The following is a 16,617-nucleotide window of genomic DNA, read 5'->3' as shown; positions in this document are numbered from 1 at the left end:
TGAAGGGTTTGGTAAGACTGGTGGGAGGTGCAAGAGAGAAGGGGATCCAGAGCAGGGTTTTGGCGGCTCTGTCCAATGTCATGGGCAGGGTATGACATACAGGGAGTGGGAGAAGATCTGAAAAGACTCTACAGGGTGGGTGGTGATGGAGGGTGAACACCCTGCTGTCTGGGAGTGACCCCCATCTTGAAGTGTGGACACTTCAACCTACACTTACAAAGGAAGGAGATACCTCAGTGACTTCGATGTTCTTTTTGGGAAAACTGCAGGTGGTACTGCTTTACTAATATATATATAAACTTTACAAACATAATTAGTCCCTTAGTAAATAAAACATTCCAAGATCATCTTCTGCTTAGCACAGTGTGCTCATTTTCTTTGTAAAAGAAAAATGGAGATGGGAGCCACCTCGTGGTCAGAGACATGATTGCAGTTCTGTGACTCAGAACAGGGGGCTTGGCAAAGGAGGGTGAGGAGGAAGTTAGGGATGTGGGTTAATGGTTTTAGCCAGGGTTTTCCAGAATTTTTCACTTACTGGGAGCAGTTTCTCGGTATCTTCCATTTTCTGGCATATCTAAATCTGAGATCGGAATCAACCTCTAGTCAGACCTGAAGAGAAAGCTAGATTTGTTAAAGTGGCATTTATAAGCTATATTGACATTCAGTTGTTAAGTGGCCTCTGACTCTTTGCTACCCCATGAGCTGCAGCAGGCCAGGTTTCTCTGTCCCTCACTATCTCCCTGAGTTTATTCATACTCATGTCCATTGAGTCAGTGATAGTATCTAAACATCTCAGTCTCTGCTATGGCCTTCTACTTTTGTCCTCAATCTTTCCCAGCATAAGTGATATTTCCAATGAGTCAGGTCTTAAAATCAAATGGCCACAGTCTTGGAGCTCAGCTTCAGCATCAGTCCTTCCAACGAATATTCAGGGTTGATTTCCTTTAGGATGGATTTTTTGACCTCCTTGCTGTCCAAGGAACTCTCAAAAGTCTTCTGTAGCACCACAGCTAAAGAGCATCAATTTTTTTAAAATTTTATTTTATTTTTAAACTTTACATAATTGTATTAGTTTTGCCAAATATCAAAATGAATCCATCACAGGTATACATGTGCTCCCCATCCTGAACCCTCCTCCCTCCTCCCTCCCCATACCATCCCTCTGGGTCGTCCCAGTGCACTAGCCCCAAGCATCCAGTATCGTGCATTGAACCTGGACTGGCATCTCGTTTCATACATGATATTTTACATGTTTCAATGCCATTCTCCCAAATCTTCCCACCCTCTCCCTCTCCCACAGAGTCCATAAGACTGTCCCATACATCAGCGTCACTTTTGCTGTCTCGTACACAGGGTTATTGTTATCATCTTTCTAAATTCCATATATATGCGTTAGTATACTGTATTGGTGTTTTTCCTTCTGGCTTACTTCACTCTGTATAATAGGCTCCAGTTTCATCCACCTCATTAGAACTGATTCAAATGTATTCTTTTTAATGGCTGAGTAATACTCCATTGTGTATATGTACCACAGCTTTCTTATCCATTCATCTGCTGATGGGCATCTAGGTTGCTTCCATGTCCTGGCTATTATAAACAGTGCTGCAATGAACATTGGGGTACACGTGTCTCTTTCCCTTCTGGTTTCCTCAGTGTGTATGCCCAGCAGTGGGATTGCTGGATCATAAGGCAGTTCTATTTCCAGTTTTTTAAGGAATCTCCACACTGTTCTCCATAGTGGCTGTACTAGTTCGCATTCCCACCAACAGTGTAAGAGGGTTCCCTTCTTCCACACCCTCTCCAACATTTATTATTTGTAGACTTTTGGATCGCAGCCATTCTGACTGGTGTGAAATGGTACCTCATAGTGGTCTTGATTTGCATTTCTCTGATAATGAGTGATGTTGAGCATCTTTTCATGTATTTGTTAGCCATCTGTATGTCTTAAAGAGCATCAATTTTTTTTTTGTCACTCAGCCTTCTTTATGGTCCAACTCCCACATCTGTGCATGACTACTGAAAACATCATTGTTTTGACTATATAGAACTTTGTCAGCAAAATGATGTCTCTGCTTTTTTAATGCACCGTCTAGGTTTGTCATAGCTTTTCTTCCAAGGAGCAAGCATCTTTTAATTTTGTGGCTGCAGTCACCATATGCAGTGATTTGGGAGCTGAAGAAAATAAAATCTGTTACTTTTTTCACTTTTTCCCCAACTATTTGCCATGAAGTGATGGGACGGAATGTCATGATCTTCGTTTTTTTTTGAATGTTGAGTTTTAAACCAGCTTTTTTTCACTCTTCTTTTTCAACCTCATGTAAGGGCTCTTTAGTTCCTCTTTGCTTTCTGCCATTAGAGTGGTATCATCTGCATATCTGAGGTTATTGATATTTCTCCCAGCAATCTTGATTCCAGCTTGTGATTCATCCAGCCTGGCATTTTGCATGATGTATTCTGCATTTAAGGTAAATAAGCAGGGTGACAATACAGCCTTGACATACTCCTTTACCAATTTTGAACCAGTCCATTGTTCCCTATCCTGTTCTAACTGTTGCTTCTTGTCATGCATTCAGGTTTCTCAGGAGACAGTTATCCTGGTCTGTATTCCTGTCACTTCAAAAATTTTCCGCAGTTTCTTGGGATGCTCACAGTCAAAGACTTTAACTTAGTCAGTGAAGCCTAAATAGATTTTTTTTTCAATTCCCTTGCTTTCTCTATGATCCAATGACTGTTGGCAATTTGATCTCTGGTTCCTCTGTCTTTACTAAATCCAGGTTGTAAATCTGGACATTTTATGTCCATGTACTGCTGAAGCCTAACTTGAAGGATTTTGAGCACACTACCTTGCTAGTGTGTGAATGAATGCAATTGTATAGTATAGCGCGATTGTATACCTGCTTAAGGTGAGGTGTGTAACTTCATTCCAGTCCTGCCATTTATCTGGTGATATAGTCTTGGTGCTATGAGCCTAAGCTTCATTGTCTATCAAATGGGATTCAGGATACTTTTTTCACACAGCTATCCCAAGGATAAACTGAGAAAACATGCCCAAAGTATATGACATATAGTGGGACTTTAAGAGCGCCTTAAAAGCCAAGACTCAATAATAAGTTCTGGCTGAGACAGCTAAGGCAGCATTGCAGACAGATGTTTTTTGTTGTTGATGTTGTTTCCCCTAATGAGAAGATAAATAAATTTATGCGGGAAGCAAATATTTCTCTGATATACCTTGACTTCAACGTTTTAAAGATGGAAGGATCTCTAGTCTTGGGAGACTCAAAGCTCCTAAAACATGCTCCACATCATACCTGTGTGCTGGTACTAATCCAGTTTCCCACACTGGGAAGAGCGACCTCACTTTGACTCACTTGGTGATGCCTCCAGGGTACCGAGTTGTGGTGTTTGCCTAATTGCTGCTCCTGGATTGCTCTGTATGTTAATATGCCTATAGGAAAATTTGGGACAATAGTCCCAAATGGGAAAATAGTCATAAGTGGATGGGTCCTCAGATTAAGTCACAGCAGCCTTTCAGCCATGTGCTGCCTTCCTGAGAGGCACAAGTCCAAGAATTACTAGAATTTTCCAATACTTAATTGTAAATTCTTACTAATAATTTAAAATATCTATTAGAAGCCATCCTGTGCAGTGAAAGTGTTTCATTAATTCTTTTGTGAAAGAAAAAGAAGATAAAGATGGAATTGAACATATAGGAAAATTCACGGGTTAAACCTAACAGGAGATGGCTCCTTCATATTAATTTTTAAACTTGTTCAAACTTCATGGCATTGAGGATTTTTTAAATATTTATTTATCTATTTGGCTCTGCTGGGTCATAGTTGGGGCATGTGAACTCTTAGTTGTGGTATGCAAAGTCTTAGCTATGGCACATGGGACCTATTTCTCATACCAGGGATCAAACCTGGGCCCGAGCATTGAGTCTTAGTTACTGGGCCATCTGAGAAGTTCTGGAATTGAAGATTAAAAAAACCCAAAAAACCCTCTCAGGGCTTGTAATACCTATGCAGACACAGGAGGCTCTCACTCCTTCCCTCTCTATCCCTCTTTGCCTTCAAAATATAACTTCCCCAGAGAGTTTTCTACATGCTCTATTTACATCAGAAAGTTTTCAGCATTCCCGGTAAACATTCCTCATTCTCACCAACCCCTTATCTCATTGCACTGTCAGTTATACCCCCATGATTTCAGAGAACTTGCTCTCACCAAGGTCACAAGCCACCGATTTGTCCATAGGTCCAGATATTTTGTAGAGGTATTTACATATTATTACTTAAAAAAATTAATTTTTATTGAAGGATAGATAATTGCTTTACAGAATTTTGCTGTTTTCTGTCAAACCTCAACATGAATCAGCCATAGGTATACATACATTCCCTCCCTTTTGAACCTCCCTACCATCATCCTCCCCATCCCACCCCTCCAGAGCCCCTGTTTCAGTTTCCTGAACCATACAGCAAATTCCCATTGGCTATCAATTTTACATATGGTAGTGTAAGTTTCCTTGTTATTCTTTCCATACATCACCTTCTCCTCCCCTCTCCCCATGTCCCTAAGATTATTCTCTATGTCTGTTTCTCCATTGTTGCCCTGTAAATAAATTCTTCAGTACCATTTTTCTAGATTCCATATATATGTGTTAGAATATGGTATTTATCTTTCTCTTTTTGACTCACTTCACTCTATAATAGGTTCTAGGTTCATCCAACTAATGAGAACTGACTCAAATGTGTTCCCTTTTATGGCTGAGTAATATTCCATTGGGTATATGTACCACAACTTCTTTATCCATTCATCTGTTGATGGGCATCTAGGTTGCTTCCATGTTCTAGCTATTGTAAATAGTGCTGCAATGAACAATGGGATACATGTGTCTCTTTCAATTTTGGTTTCCTCAGGGTATATGCCTAGGAGTGGGATTGCTGGGTCATATGATGGTTTTATTCCTAGTTTTTAAAGGAATCTCCATAACATCTTCCATAGTTGCTATATCAACTTACATTCCCACCAACAGTACAAGAGTGTTCCTTTTTCTGCACACCCTCTCCAGCATTTATTGTTTGTAGACTTTTTGATGAGGATCATTCTGACCCATGTGAGGTGATATTTCATTGTAGTTTGATTTGCATTTCTTTAATAATGAGCGATGTTGAGCACATTTTCATGTGTTTGTTAGCCATCTGTATGTCTTCTTTGGAGAAACGTCTGTTTAGGTCTTCTCCCCACTTTTTGATTGGGTTGTTTGTTTTTCTGGTATTGAGTTGTATGAGCTGCTTGTATATTTTGGAAATTAATCCTTTGTCAGTTATTTCATTTGCTATTATTTTCTCCCATTCTGAGGGTTGTCTTTTCACCTTGCTTATAGTTTCCTTTGCTGTGCAACAGCTTTTAAGTTTAATCAGGTCCCACTCGTTTACTTTTGTTTTTATTTCCATTATTCTAGGAGGTGGGTCATAGAGGATCTTGCTTTGATTTATGTCATCGAGTGTTCTATGTTTTCCTTTAAGAGTTTTATAGTTTCTTGTCTTACATTTAGTTCTTTCATCCATTTTGAGTTTATCTTTGTGTATGGTGTTAAGAAGTGTTCTAATTTCATTCTTACACATATAGCTGTCCAGTTTTCCTAGCACCATTTACTGAAGAGGCTGTCTTTGCCCCGTTGTATATTCTTGCCTCCTTTGTCAAAAATAAGGTACCCATAGGTGCATGGGTTTATTTATGGGTTTTCTATCTTGTTCCATTGGTCTGTATTTCTGTTTTAGTGCCAGTACCATACTGTCTTGATAACTGTAGCTTTGTAGTATAATCTGAAGTCAGGAAGGTTGATTCCTCCAGCTCTATTCTTCTTTCTCAAGACTGCTTTGGCTGTTCAGGATCTTTTGTGTTTCCATATGTACTGTGAAATTTTTTGTTCTAGTTCTGTGAAAAATGCCATTGGTAATTTTATAGGGATCACATTAAGCTTGTAGATTGCATTTGGTAATATAGTCATTTTCACAGTATTGATTCTTCCTACCCAGGAACATGGAATATCTCTCTGTCTGTTTATGGCCTCTTTGATTTCTTTCATTCGTATCTTATGATTTTCTGTATACAGTTCTCTTGTCTCCTTAAGTAAGTTTATTCCTAGATATTTACTTCTTTTTGCTGCAATGGTGAATGGGATTGATTCCTTAATTTCTCATTCTGATTTTTCATTGTTAGTATATAGAAATGCAAGTGATTTCTGTGTATTAATTTTGTATCCTGCAACTTTGCTAAATTCACTGATTAGCTCTAATAATTTTCTGATACTATCTTTAGGGTTTTCTATGTCATCTGCAAACAGTGAGAGCTTTACTTCTTTTCTGATCTGGATTCCTTTTATTTCTTTTTCTTCTCTGATTGCTTTAGCTAGGACTTCCAGAACTAATTTGAATAATAGTGGCAAAAGTGGACACCCTTGTCTTGTTCCTGATCTTAGGGAAATTTTTTGTTCTAGTTCTGTGAAAAATACCATTGGTAATTTTATAGGGATCACATTAAGCCTGTAGATTGCATTTGATAATATAGTCATTTTCACATTTTCTTTTGCTTCCCATTTGCATGGAATGTATTTTTCCATCCTCTCACTTTCAGTCTATACATTTCTTGAGGTCTGAAGTGAGTTTCTTGTAGACAGAATATATATGGGTCTTGTTTTTGTATCCATTCAGCCAGTCTGTGTCTTTTGGTTGGAGCAATTAATCCATTTACATTTAAAGTAATTATTGATATATATGTTCCTATTGCCATTTTCTAATTGTTTCGGGTTGATTTTGTAGATCTTTTTTTCTTCTGTTGTATTTCTTGACTATATAAGTCTGTTTAACATTTGTTGTAAAGCTGGTTTGGTGGTACTGAATTCTCTTAACTTTTGCTTGTCTGAAAAGCTTTTTATTTCTCCACCAATTTCGAATGAGATCCTTGCTGGGTACAGTAATTTTGGTTGTAGATTTTTCCCTTTCAATACTTTAAATATATCCTGCTATTCCCTTTTGGCCTGAAGAGTTTCTGCTGAAAGGTCAGCTGTTAAGCATATGGGGTTTCCCTTGTATGTTACTTGTTGCTTCTCTCTGGTTGCTTTTAATACTCTTTCTTTGTGTTTAGTCTTTGTTAGTATGTGTCTTGGCGTGTTTCTCCTTGGGTTTATCCTGTATGGGATTCTTTGTGCCTCTTGGACTTGATTGACTATTTCCTTTTCCATGCTGGGGAAAATTTCAACTATAATCTCTTCAAAAATTTTCTCATAGCCTTTCTTTTTCTCTTCTTCTTCTGGGACCCCTATAATTCAAATGTTGGTGCATTTGATATGGTCCCAGAGGTCTCTGAGACTGTCCTCAGTTTTCATTCTTTTTACTTTACTCTGCTCTTCAGAAGTAATTTACACCATTTTATTTTCCAGCTCACTGATTTGTTCTTCTGCTTCAGATATTCTGCTATTGATTCCTTCCAGAGTATTTTTAATTTCAGTAATTGTGTTGTTTGTCTCTGTATGTTTATTCGTTAATTCTTTTAGGTCTTTGTTAATTGATTCTTTCATTTTCTCCATTTTGTTTTCAAGATTTTTGATCATCTTTACTATCATTATTCTAAATTCTTTTTCAGGCAGTTTGCCTATTTCTTCTTCATTTTTTTGGACTTCTGTGTTTCTGATTTGTTCCTTCATTTGTACAGTATTTCTCTGCCTTTTTTTAAAGTTATTCTGTTTGAGGTCTCCTTTTCCCAGGCTTCAAGGAAAGTTGAATCCTTTCCTTGAAGAAGGTTGAATTCTTTCTTCCTTTTAGTTTCTGCCCTCCTAAGGTTGGTCCAGTGGTTTGTGTGAGCTTTGTATAGGGTGGGATTTGTGCTAAGTTTTTGTTTGTTTTTCCTCTGATAGGCAAGGCTGAGTGGTAATCCTGTCTGCTGATGATTGGGTTTGTATTTTTGTTTCGTTTGTTGTTTAGATGAGGCGTCCTGCACAGGGTGCTACTGGCGGTTGGGTGATGCTGGGTCTTGTATTCAAGGGGTTTCCTTTGTGTGAGTTCTCACTATTTGATACTCCCTATGGTTAGTTCTCTCGTAGTCTAGGGTCTTGGAGTCAGTGCTCCCACTCCAAAGGCTCAGGGTTTGATCTCTGGTCAGGAACAAAGATTCCACAAGTGGTTTGTTATGGCATTAAGTGAAATTAAAACAAATATCCAAAAGTGAGTAGCCAAAGATGAACCCTAGAAAAATGGCAGTTACAAAATCAGGCAAATAATAATTAAAATAATGGAATATACACATATACATATACACCCATGACCAAAGTGAAAACAGTCCAACAAAAATAAAGTACAGCAGATTGATTCAGAGAATATAGGAAATAAAAATTATATTTACCAGTTAAGAACAAAACTAACTTAAGCACAAACTGGAAAACAAAACTAAAGCAAGGTGCCAAGTGGGGAATAAAGCAATGAGAACAAAACTAACAAATATGTTGAGAGGAAAGGAAAGAAAGAAAGAATAGATATACAGAGTAGAAGTAAATGAAGAAGATTTATATACATTAAAGATTAACTGCAAGGGGAAAAGAACAGTAGGAAAGGCAAACAAAGGAATAAATGTAGAAAAAATATAACAGGTTTAAAAAAATTAAAAATTTAAATTATAAAAAAGAGAAAAGATAAATACCAGAAGAAGAAAGAAAAGGTGGGGGGGAAGAAATCTCTACAGAACTGCAAAAGCCCAACATAGAGGCAGAGGTTTATAACAACTGTAGAAAATGTGACTGAATATACACATATACATATACATCCATAAGCAAAATCAAAACAGTTCAACAAAAATAAAGTATAATAGATTGACCCAGTGAACAAAGAAAACCGAAAATTATATCTACCAGAACAAAACTTATTAAAGCACAAACTGGAAAACAAAACTAAAGCAAGGTGCCAATTGGGGAATAAAGCAATGAAAATAAAACTAACAAAAATGTTGAGAGGAGAGGAGAGAAAGAAAAGAAAGAAAGAATAGATATGCAAAGTTAAATAGAGGTAGATTTATTTACATTAAAGATTAATGGCAAGGGGAAAAGAACAGTAGGAAAAGCAAACAAAGGAATAAATGTAGAAAAAATAATAATAGGTTTAAAAAATTAAAAATTAAAACTAAGAAAAAATAAAAAAAAAAGAGGAAAACTTCACAGAACTGCAAAAGCCCAAAGTAGAGGCAGAGATTTATGACAACAATAAAAAAAAAAATGTGACTGGGGGAAAAAAAAAAAAAAGCTCAAAAGCGTAATAGGGTTTCTTAGTGCCAATAAAACTGACAACTACAACAGAGGGGGGAAAACGGGAAAAGAAAAAAGAAAAAAAAATCCAAAAGAATCTATAGAACAAGTCAAAAAATAAGAATGATAAATATTTTTCTTTAGTCACTGCTGTCAGAGTCCTTTCCTGTACTGGGAATCACAGTCCACCTTACCTCCCTAGGATGCCCTCCAACACTGTGCTGATCTCTGGACCTTCTGTGGGGGCTGCTCAGATTCTAGTCTAGTCCTACTCCTGTGTGTTCTTGCCTCCAATGTCCACAGCAATCAGAGCTAGTGTGTTTTCTTTTGTGGGCACTCTCAGTGGCCTTTTGTATATTCCACAGACACAGAGTCTGCTTAATTGATCATATGGATTGAATATGCAGCTTGTACAGCTGGTGGGAAGGTTTTGGATCTTTTTCCTTAACCACACTGCCCCTTGGTTTCAATTGTGGTTTTATTTCCACCTCTACATGTGGGTTGTCCACTGGGGCTTAGCTCCTGAGGCTTCCCTGGAGGACTTGGGTTTGCCCTTGCGAGGGCCAGGTGTGGAGGTGGTGCAGCTGCTTGGGTCACAGGGGTTTTGGCAGCACCAGATACTCAGGGGGGTTGGCGGCTAGGGTAGTAGGAAATATAGTGCTCTAGAAGGGTATGGCAACCATTGTTGGCCAATATGCTCCAGTATTCTTGCCTGGAGAGCCCCCTCTCTGACAGAGAAGCCCAGCAGGCCACAGTCTACAGGGTCGCAAAGAGTCAAACGCGACTGAAGCAACCCTGCATGCATAAACACAAGACATCTTTTTTGCCTGTGGCAGCTCTGCCCCAGTGAGAGTTGAGAGGTGGTGCACCTGCTTGGCTTGCGGGAACCCTGGTGGCACCAAGTGTACAGGGACACGGACTGCCTCTGCTGCAGGAGTTATGGCCCTATCAGAGACTTTTTCTGAGCCTGTTGTAGCTGGTGATCAGAAGGCCTCTTTGGTCAGTCTTTCTCTGTAGCTCCGCCCGTTCAGGCATTTAGAAGGGTCCCTTGCCTGGGGTCCTTCTCTGTTGTTTGGCGCATCAGGCACGTAGAGGGGTCCCTCTGACTGGGGTCCTACTCTGTAGATTGTCACATCAGGCACTTAAAGGGGCACCCTGGGTGGGGTCCTACTCTGTACTTCAGTGTGTCAGGCATTTGATGGGCCAGCCTCTCTACTGTTCTGCCAATGCTGGCTTGTGGGGAGAGAGAGGCTATGGTGATGGCTCCACCCGCTATGCTGACTCAGCAGTATCGCCTTGCTTCCATGGCTGCCTGGCTTTCCTCCACCGCCATTTCCCACCATGATCTCCTCCCTCACATCCCCTCAATCCATCTCTCCACAGTCAACAGCAGCCCTCACCCTGGGATTGCTCCACAATCCCTTGACTCCAGCTCCCAGCCATTGCCCCTTCCAGGAGACCGGCATTCCTGCCCAGGGTATGTATGGTTGGAGCTTGGACTGTCTGATTCTCATTCCATTTAGGCTGCTACAGATCAGCCATTTCACTCTCAGCCTTAAATCTTTCTCCTCTGACTCAGACAATTGCCCCACTGTGCTTCAGTTCCCCCACCTGCCAAGGGCAGGTCCAGCCCTACTAATACTCTTGTTTTTTCCCCTAGTTCCTTCATCCTACTGAGTTTTGCGTGGGTCTATATATTCTTTTCCACTGGTTAGGTACTCCTGTCTGCTCTCAGCTGGTGTTCCGCATACACTTCTGTGTCTGAAGGTGTATTCCTGATGGAGAGAGATGTACTCCACATCCACCTATTCCTCTGCCATCTTGTTCTCCCTGTCCATAATATTACTTTTAATGACCACCTGACTTTAGCATGTTTGAGCAGACTGCTCTTGTCACTTAACAGCTAATCTTTGACAGTTTCCCAGACTCTGGAAGCAAAAGGCAAAGGAGAAAAGGCAAGAACTCTGAATGCAGATTTCCAAAGAATAGCAAGGAAAGATAAGAAAGCCTTCCTAAGTGATGAGTGTGAAGAAATAGAGGAAAACAATAGAATGGGAAAGATTAGAGATCTCTTCAATAAAAATTAGAGATACTAAAGGAACATTTCTTGCAAAGATGGGCACAATAAAGGACAGAAACAGCCTGGACCTAAAAGAAGCAGAAGATATTAAGAAGAGGTGGCAAGGATACACAGAAGAACTCTACAAAAAAGATCTTCATGACCCAGATAACCATGATGGTGTGATCACTCACCTAGAGCCAGACATCCTGGAATGCGAAGTCAAGTGGGCCTTCGGAAGCATCACTATGAACAAAGCTTGTGGACGTGATGGAATTCCAGCTGAGTTATTTCAAATCCTAAAATATGATGCTTTGAAAGTGCTGCACTAAATATGCCAGCAAGTTTTGAAAACAGCAGTGGCTATAGGACTGGAAAATATCAGTTTTCATTCCAATCCCTAAGAAAGGCAATGCCATGGAATGTTCAAACTACTGCACAATTGCACTCATCTCACAAGCTACCAAAGTAAAGCTGAAAATTCTCCATGCTAGGCTTTAACACTACATGAACTGAGAACTTCCAGATGTTCAAGCTGAATCTAGAAAAGGCAGAGGAATCAGAGATCAAATTGCCAACATCCATTGGATCATAGAAAAAGCAAGAGGATTCCAGAAAAACATCTACTTCTGCTTCATTTACTACACTAAAGCCTTTGACTGTGTGGATCACAACAAACTGGAAAATTCTTTAAGAGTTGGGAAGACCATAGCACCTTAACTGCATCTTGAGAAATCTGTATGCAGGTCAAGAAGAAACAGTTAGAACCATACGTGGAACAACATACTGGTTCCAAGTTGGGAAAGGAGTACATCAAGGCTGTATATTGTCACCTTTCTTGTTTAACTTATATGCAGAGTACATGAGGAAATGCCCAACTGGATGAACTAACTGACAGACTCTGGAGCATGAGGTACTTAAAGTTGGCCATTAGTGTTTCTACTCTCATTTTTATTATTAAGTTGGCCTATATTGATATTTCTCCATAGAAAGAAGTTTTCAGTTCAGTTCAGTCATTCAGTCATGTCCGACTCTTTGCGACCCCATGAATCGCAGCACGCCAGGCCTCCCTGTCCATCATCAACTCCCGGAGTTCACTCAGACTCACGTCCATTGAGTCAGTGATGCCATCCAGCCATCTCACCCTCTGTCGTCCCCTTCTCCTGCCCCCAATCCCTCCCAGCATCAGACTCTTTTCCAATGAGTCAACTCTTTGCATGAGGTGGCCAAAGTATTGGAGTTTCAGCTTTAGCATCAGTCCTTCCAAAGAACACCCAGGACTGATCTCCTTTAGAATGGACTGGTTGGATCTCCTTGCAGTCCAAGGGACTCTCAAGAGTCTTCTCCAACACCACAGTTCAAAAGCATCAATTCTTCGGTGCTCAGCTTTCTTCACAGTCCAACTCTCACATCCATACATGATCACTGGAAAAACCATAGCCTTGACTTTATGAAGCTATAAATAGGCTATTGCTTCATTGCTATTCTTATATATAAACAGTTATATTTATATAGTAAAACAGCTCAAAAATAAATATTATAGATACTGAGCTGTTAAGAACCCTTCTCCATAAGTAATAGGCTTTTACGGGTTTTTAATGATGTTTTCCTAAATGCATTTTTCAATTTTTATACAATGACTGTGTCTTAGATTTGGAAATGAAAATCACCCTAATGAATAAATATACATCCCCAGCCCTTTCCATAGAAAAGTGACTCAGCATCAGAATAGGGACACCTCTAACCTAAGGGACTTAGGTAATAGGGTGGACCCAGGAGTCATTTATGAATCCACCATATGACCATCCCAGTTGAGCAGCTTCAGGGAAATCACATGGGTAACAGAAGGGAATCTGTCTCTAAACAAATGTTCCATTCAACAGTTAGGAAGTGTCTCCACTTTCCAGAATTTTAACTAAGGTCTTGAGCTGAAAGTAGTTTCACAACATGCATCTCTCTGTCCTTTCCAAATAAACTCTTGAAATGAAGGCAAGCTCGTGGGTTTAACCACCCAGTTAGCCAAGCAGCTAACACCATGGAGAAAGGAAAGATTGAGAGTCTCCATGAAATTGCCCAGACCCACAGCATCCAGAGGGGAAAATGTTCAAAGGGCAGGTTTCAGGGGAAATTTTAGTTCCAGGATCATTCAGAGAAAGTCCCCAGAAACAGTCCACACAGGTAAATGAAAACACCTTTGAAGTGCCTTCCTTGGGCAACTAAAAATAATCAAAGGAAAGGAAAATATGCACATGCCCAACACTTGTAATACAAAATTAGATCACATTCACGATATGAGACATCCACAAAGTCACCAAAAGGTTTAGGTGTTAGTCTGGACACAGGAAAATTCTCTCTCTGTATCACTGCCTTTTTTGACCAGGTTGTGGCTGCATCAGATTTTAGCTCTGCAGAAGTGGAAAGTGCACAAAAGCAATACATAAAAGAGTGTAGGTGAATGCTAAATTTGGGGTTAGCTTGTCATGGCAGTGCTGTGTTGTAATACACCTCACTGAGCTGATGAAAGGCGTTGAGACAACAAAGGACGAGAAAAGCCTGAGTGATCTCAGGGACGATGCAGAGATGGAACAAACCAGAGTGTGGGGAGAGCTAACGGGTGGACAGAGTGTTCTGGTTAGGAATGTGACCCCCAGGAGGCAGGTAGGACCTCACTGGCAGATGAAGTCCATGGGACCTGGGGTCAGAGAAACTAAAGAGGGTGTATGGTCTCCAGAAAGTGTGGGGGAATCCCTTAGTAATGAATCCTTCCCCTTTATGTCTGCTTCCTACTTTAAAGGAGGTTTAGGGAACTGAGTATCAGCTCAACTTCCCTGCTCTCAGTGGACCTGGTCCTTCTCTGCCCTGTAGACCAGTGACAGACATGGGGCACTTTACTCCTTACCCACGTTGTATACCATATCAGTGTATAAAGGAGCTGTGTAGTGTCCCATGGAAGCAACTATGGTCCTTCCCCAATCAGTCCTACACCCGGATGGCCTCAGATCCCTGGAGTGCCCCCTCAGTTACCTCTGAGCCTCCATTCTTCACTCCAGTCAGGGTGGACTCCAAATGAAAAGATACTCTCCATCATATGTCATCAAGGAAGTGAAAATTAAAACAATGAGATACCACTGCACATCTATTAGAATGACCAAACACCAGAACTCTGACAATACCAAATACTCACAAGGATGTGAAGGAACAGGGACTCATTCATTGCTGGTGGGACTGAAAAGATGGTATAACCACTTTAGAAGACAGTTTGGTGGTTTCTTAAAAAACTAAACCTCCTCTTACCATATGATCCAGCAATCTTGCTCCTTGGTATGTACTCATGGGAGTTGAAAACTTACTTTCACACAAAAACCTGCACATACTGCAGCTTTATTCATAATGGCCAAAACCTGGAAGCAACTAAGATGACCTTTACTAGGTGAATGGATAAATAAACTGTGGCACATCCAGACAATGGAATATTATTTATAACTAAAAAGTAATGAGCTATCAAGCCATAAAGACATGGAGGAAACTTAAATCCATACCACTAAGTACAAGAAGCCAATATGAAAAGGTCACATACTGTGTGATTCTAACTATATGACATTTTAGAAACAGTAAATCTATGGAGACAATAAAAAGATCACTGGTTGCCAGGGGCTAGAATGGGGAGAGGGAATAACTGGTGGAGCATTTGGTGGAGGGGCACTTACCTGGTGGCTCAGGTGGTAAAGAATCTGACTGCAATACAGGAGTTCCAGGTTCTATCCCTAGGTTGGAAAGATCCCCTGGAGAAAGGAATGACTACCCACTCCAGTATTCTTGCCTGGAGAATTCCATGGACAGAGGAGTCTGGCAGGCTACAGTCCATGGGTTTGCAAAGAGTTGGAAACTACTGAGTGACTAACACTTTCACTTTTCAGAGTAATTTTAGGGCCTCCTACTCTGCATGATACTACAATAGTGGAGACATGTCATTACACATTTCTCCAGATCCATAAAATATACAAGAATGAACCCTGATGTAAACTATGGGCTTTGTGTGATAATGATGTGTTAAATATAGGTTCATCAATATAACAAATGTACCACTCTGGTGAGTGATGTTGATAATGAGGTTACAAATGTGTAGGGGCACTGGGTATATGAGAATTCTCTGTACTTCTCAGTTTTTGCTATGTACTTGAAACTACTCTAAGAAATAAACTCTATTGAAAACAATAAATTTTAAAAATATAATACTTTTTCACTGGTTCCATGCATTGAAAAGATCAAGAAACAGTGCCAACCTAGTCTCAATGTGTACCTCTACCACCATGACTTAATCCTCTAATATCATTTCCCACTCAAAGGAGCCAGACTTTTCTGAAATGTCTGAAACCAGGTCTAGGGTAAGGAACGTACCAGATATCAATTTGGACCAAACTATCATATCAGAAAGCATGTCAAAAAGACTCAGAAGCCAAGACAAAGGAACTCCCACTGGCCAAACATTGAATGTTCTCAGGAGCAGAAAGATTAATGGCTTCAGTGTATTAAAACATGTCAAATATAAGCATATATGAGTTCATGATGGCATGCTAACAAAAAACAAAACTAAACTAACTCAGTGCTCAGTTTTGGAGAATCCTAGGGAAACAAACTACTCTTTTAAATAGTAGAAATGCTGCAAAAGACTTAAGCATTCATTTATCCCTTTTTGTGCGTACCATAGCTCAGCATTACCTAAAAGTTGCTGAGGTTACATTTATTTGATAGAAGTCTAGGTAATGAATGCAGAGGAAATTAGAATTAGAACAATAGGTTAGATAGGGTCATTGACTCAATGGACATGAGTTTGACCAAACTCCAGGAGATAGTGGAGGACAGAAAAGCCTGGTGTGCTGCAGTTTATGGGGTTGCAAAGATTCGGACAGGACTTAGTGACTGAACAACAATTTTTCAACCTTTACTGAAATGCAGAATTAGGCAATGATCTTCAGAGACTGCATAAAACATGAGGTGAAAAGCACATGGGAAATTTTATAATGGATCAATCAGGCTGAGCGAGAGACAGTGCACTAAGTCGTGTCTGACTCTTGCAACCCCATGGACTGTAGCCTGCCAGGCTCCTCTGTCTATGGGATTCTCCAGACAAGAATACTGGAGTGGATTGCCATTTCCTTCTCCAATCAGGCTGACAGTACTCCAATTCAGTGATCAATTTTAATGTTACAAGAGGAGAGATGACCAGACACAATGAATCTCATGGTGGAATACTATAGGAATAAACAAT

General features: G+C 40.0%; 1 long non-coding RNA gene across 2 annotated transcripts in view; it reads right to left on the bottom strand.

Annotated features, from left to right (window-relative positions):
- Positions 1–1,190: 1,190 nt before the first annotated feature.
- LOC138986893 (uncharacterized) overlaps positions 1,191–16,617 on the bottom strand; it is a 36,884-nt gene continuing 21,457 nt past the window's right edge. For both annotated transcript variants that reach the window (XR_011463478.1, XR_011463479.1), the window contains one exon: positions 1,191–2,454. This is a non-coding gene — a long non-coding RNA (uncharacterized lncRNA). The remainder of the gene's footprint in view (positions 2,455–16,617) is intronic.

This window comes from Bos mutus, unplaced genomic scaffold, assembly GCF_027580195.1.
Source record: "Bos mutus isolate GX-2022 unplaced genomic scaffold, NWIPB_WYAK_1.1 CTG238, whole genome shotgun sequence".
NCBI classification, from domain to species: domain Eukaryota; kingdom Metazoa; phylum Chordata; class Mammalia; order Artiodactyla; family Bovidae; genus Bos; species Bos mutus.
The sequence above is the reverse complement of the archived record's forward strand: the minus strand, read 5'-3'. Positions and strand labels throughout refer to the sequence as shown.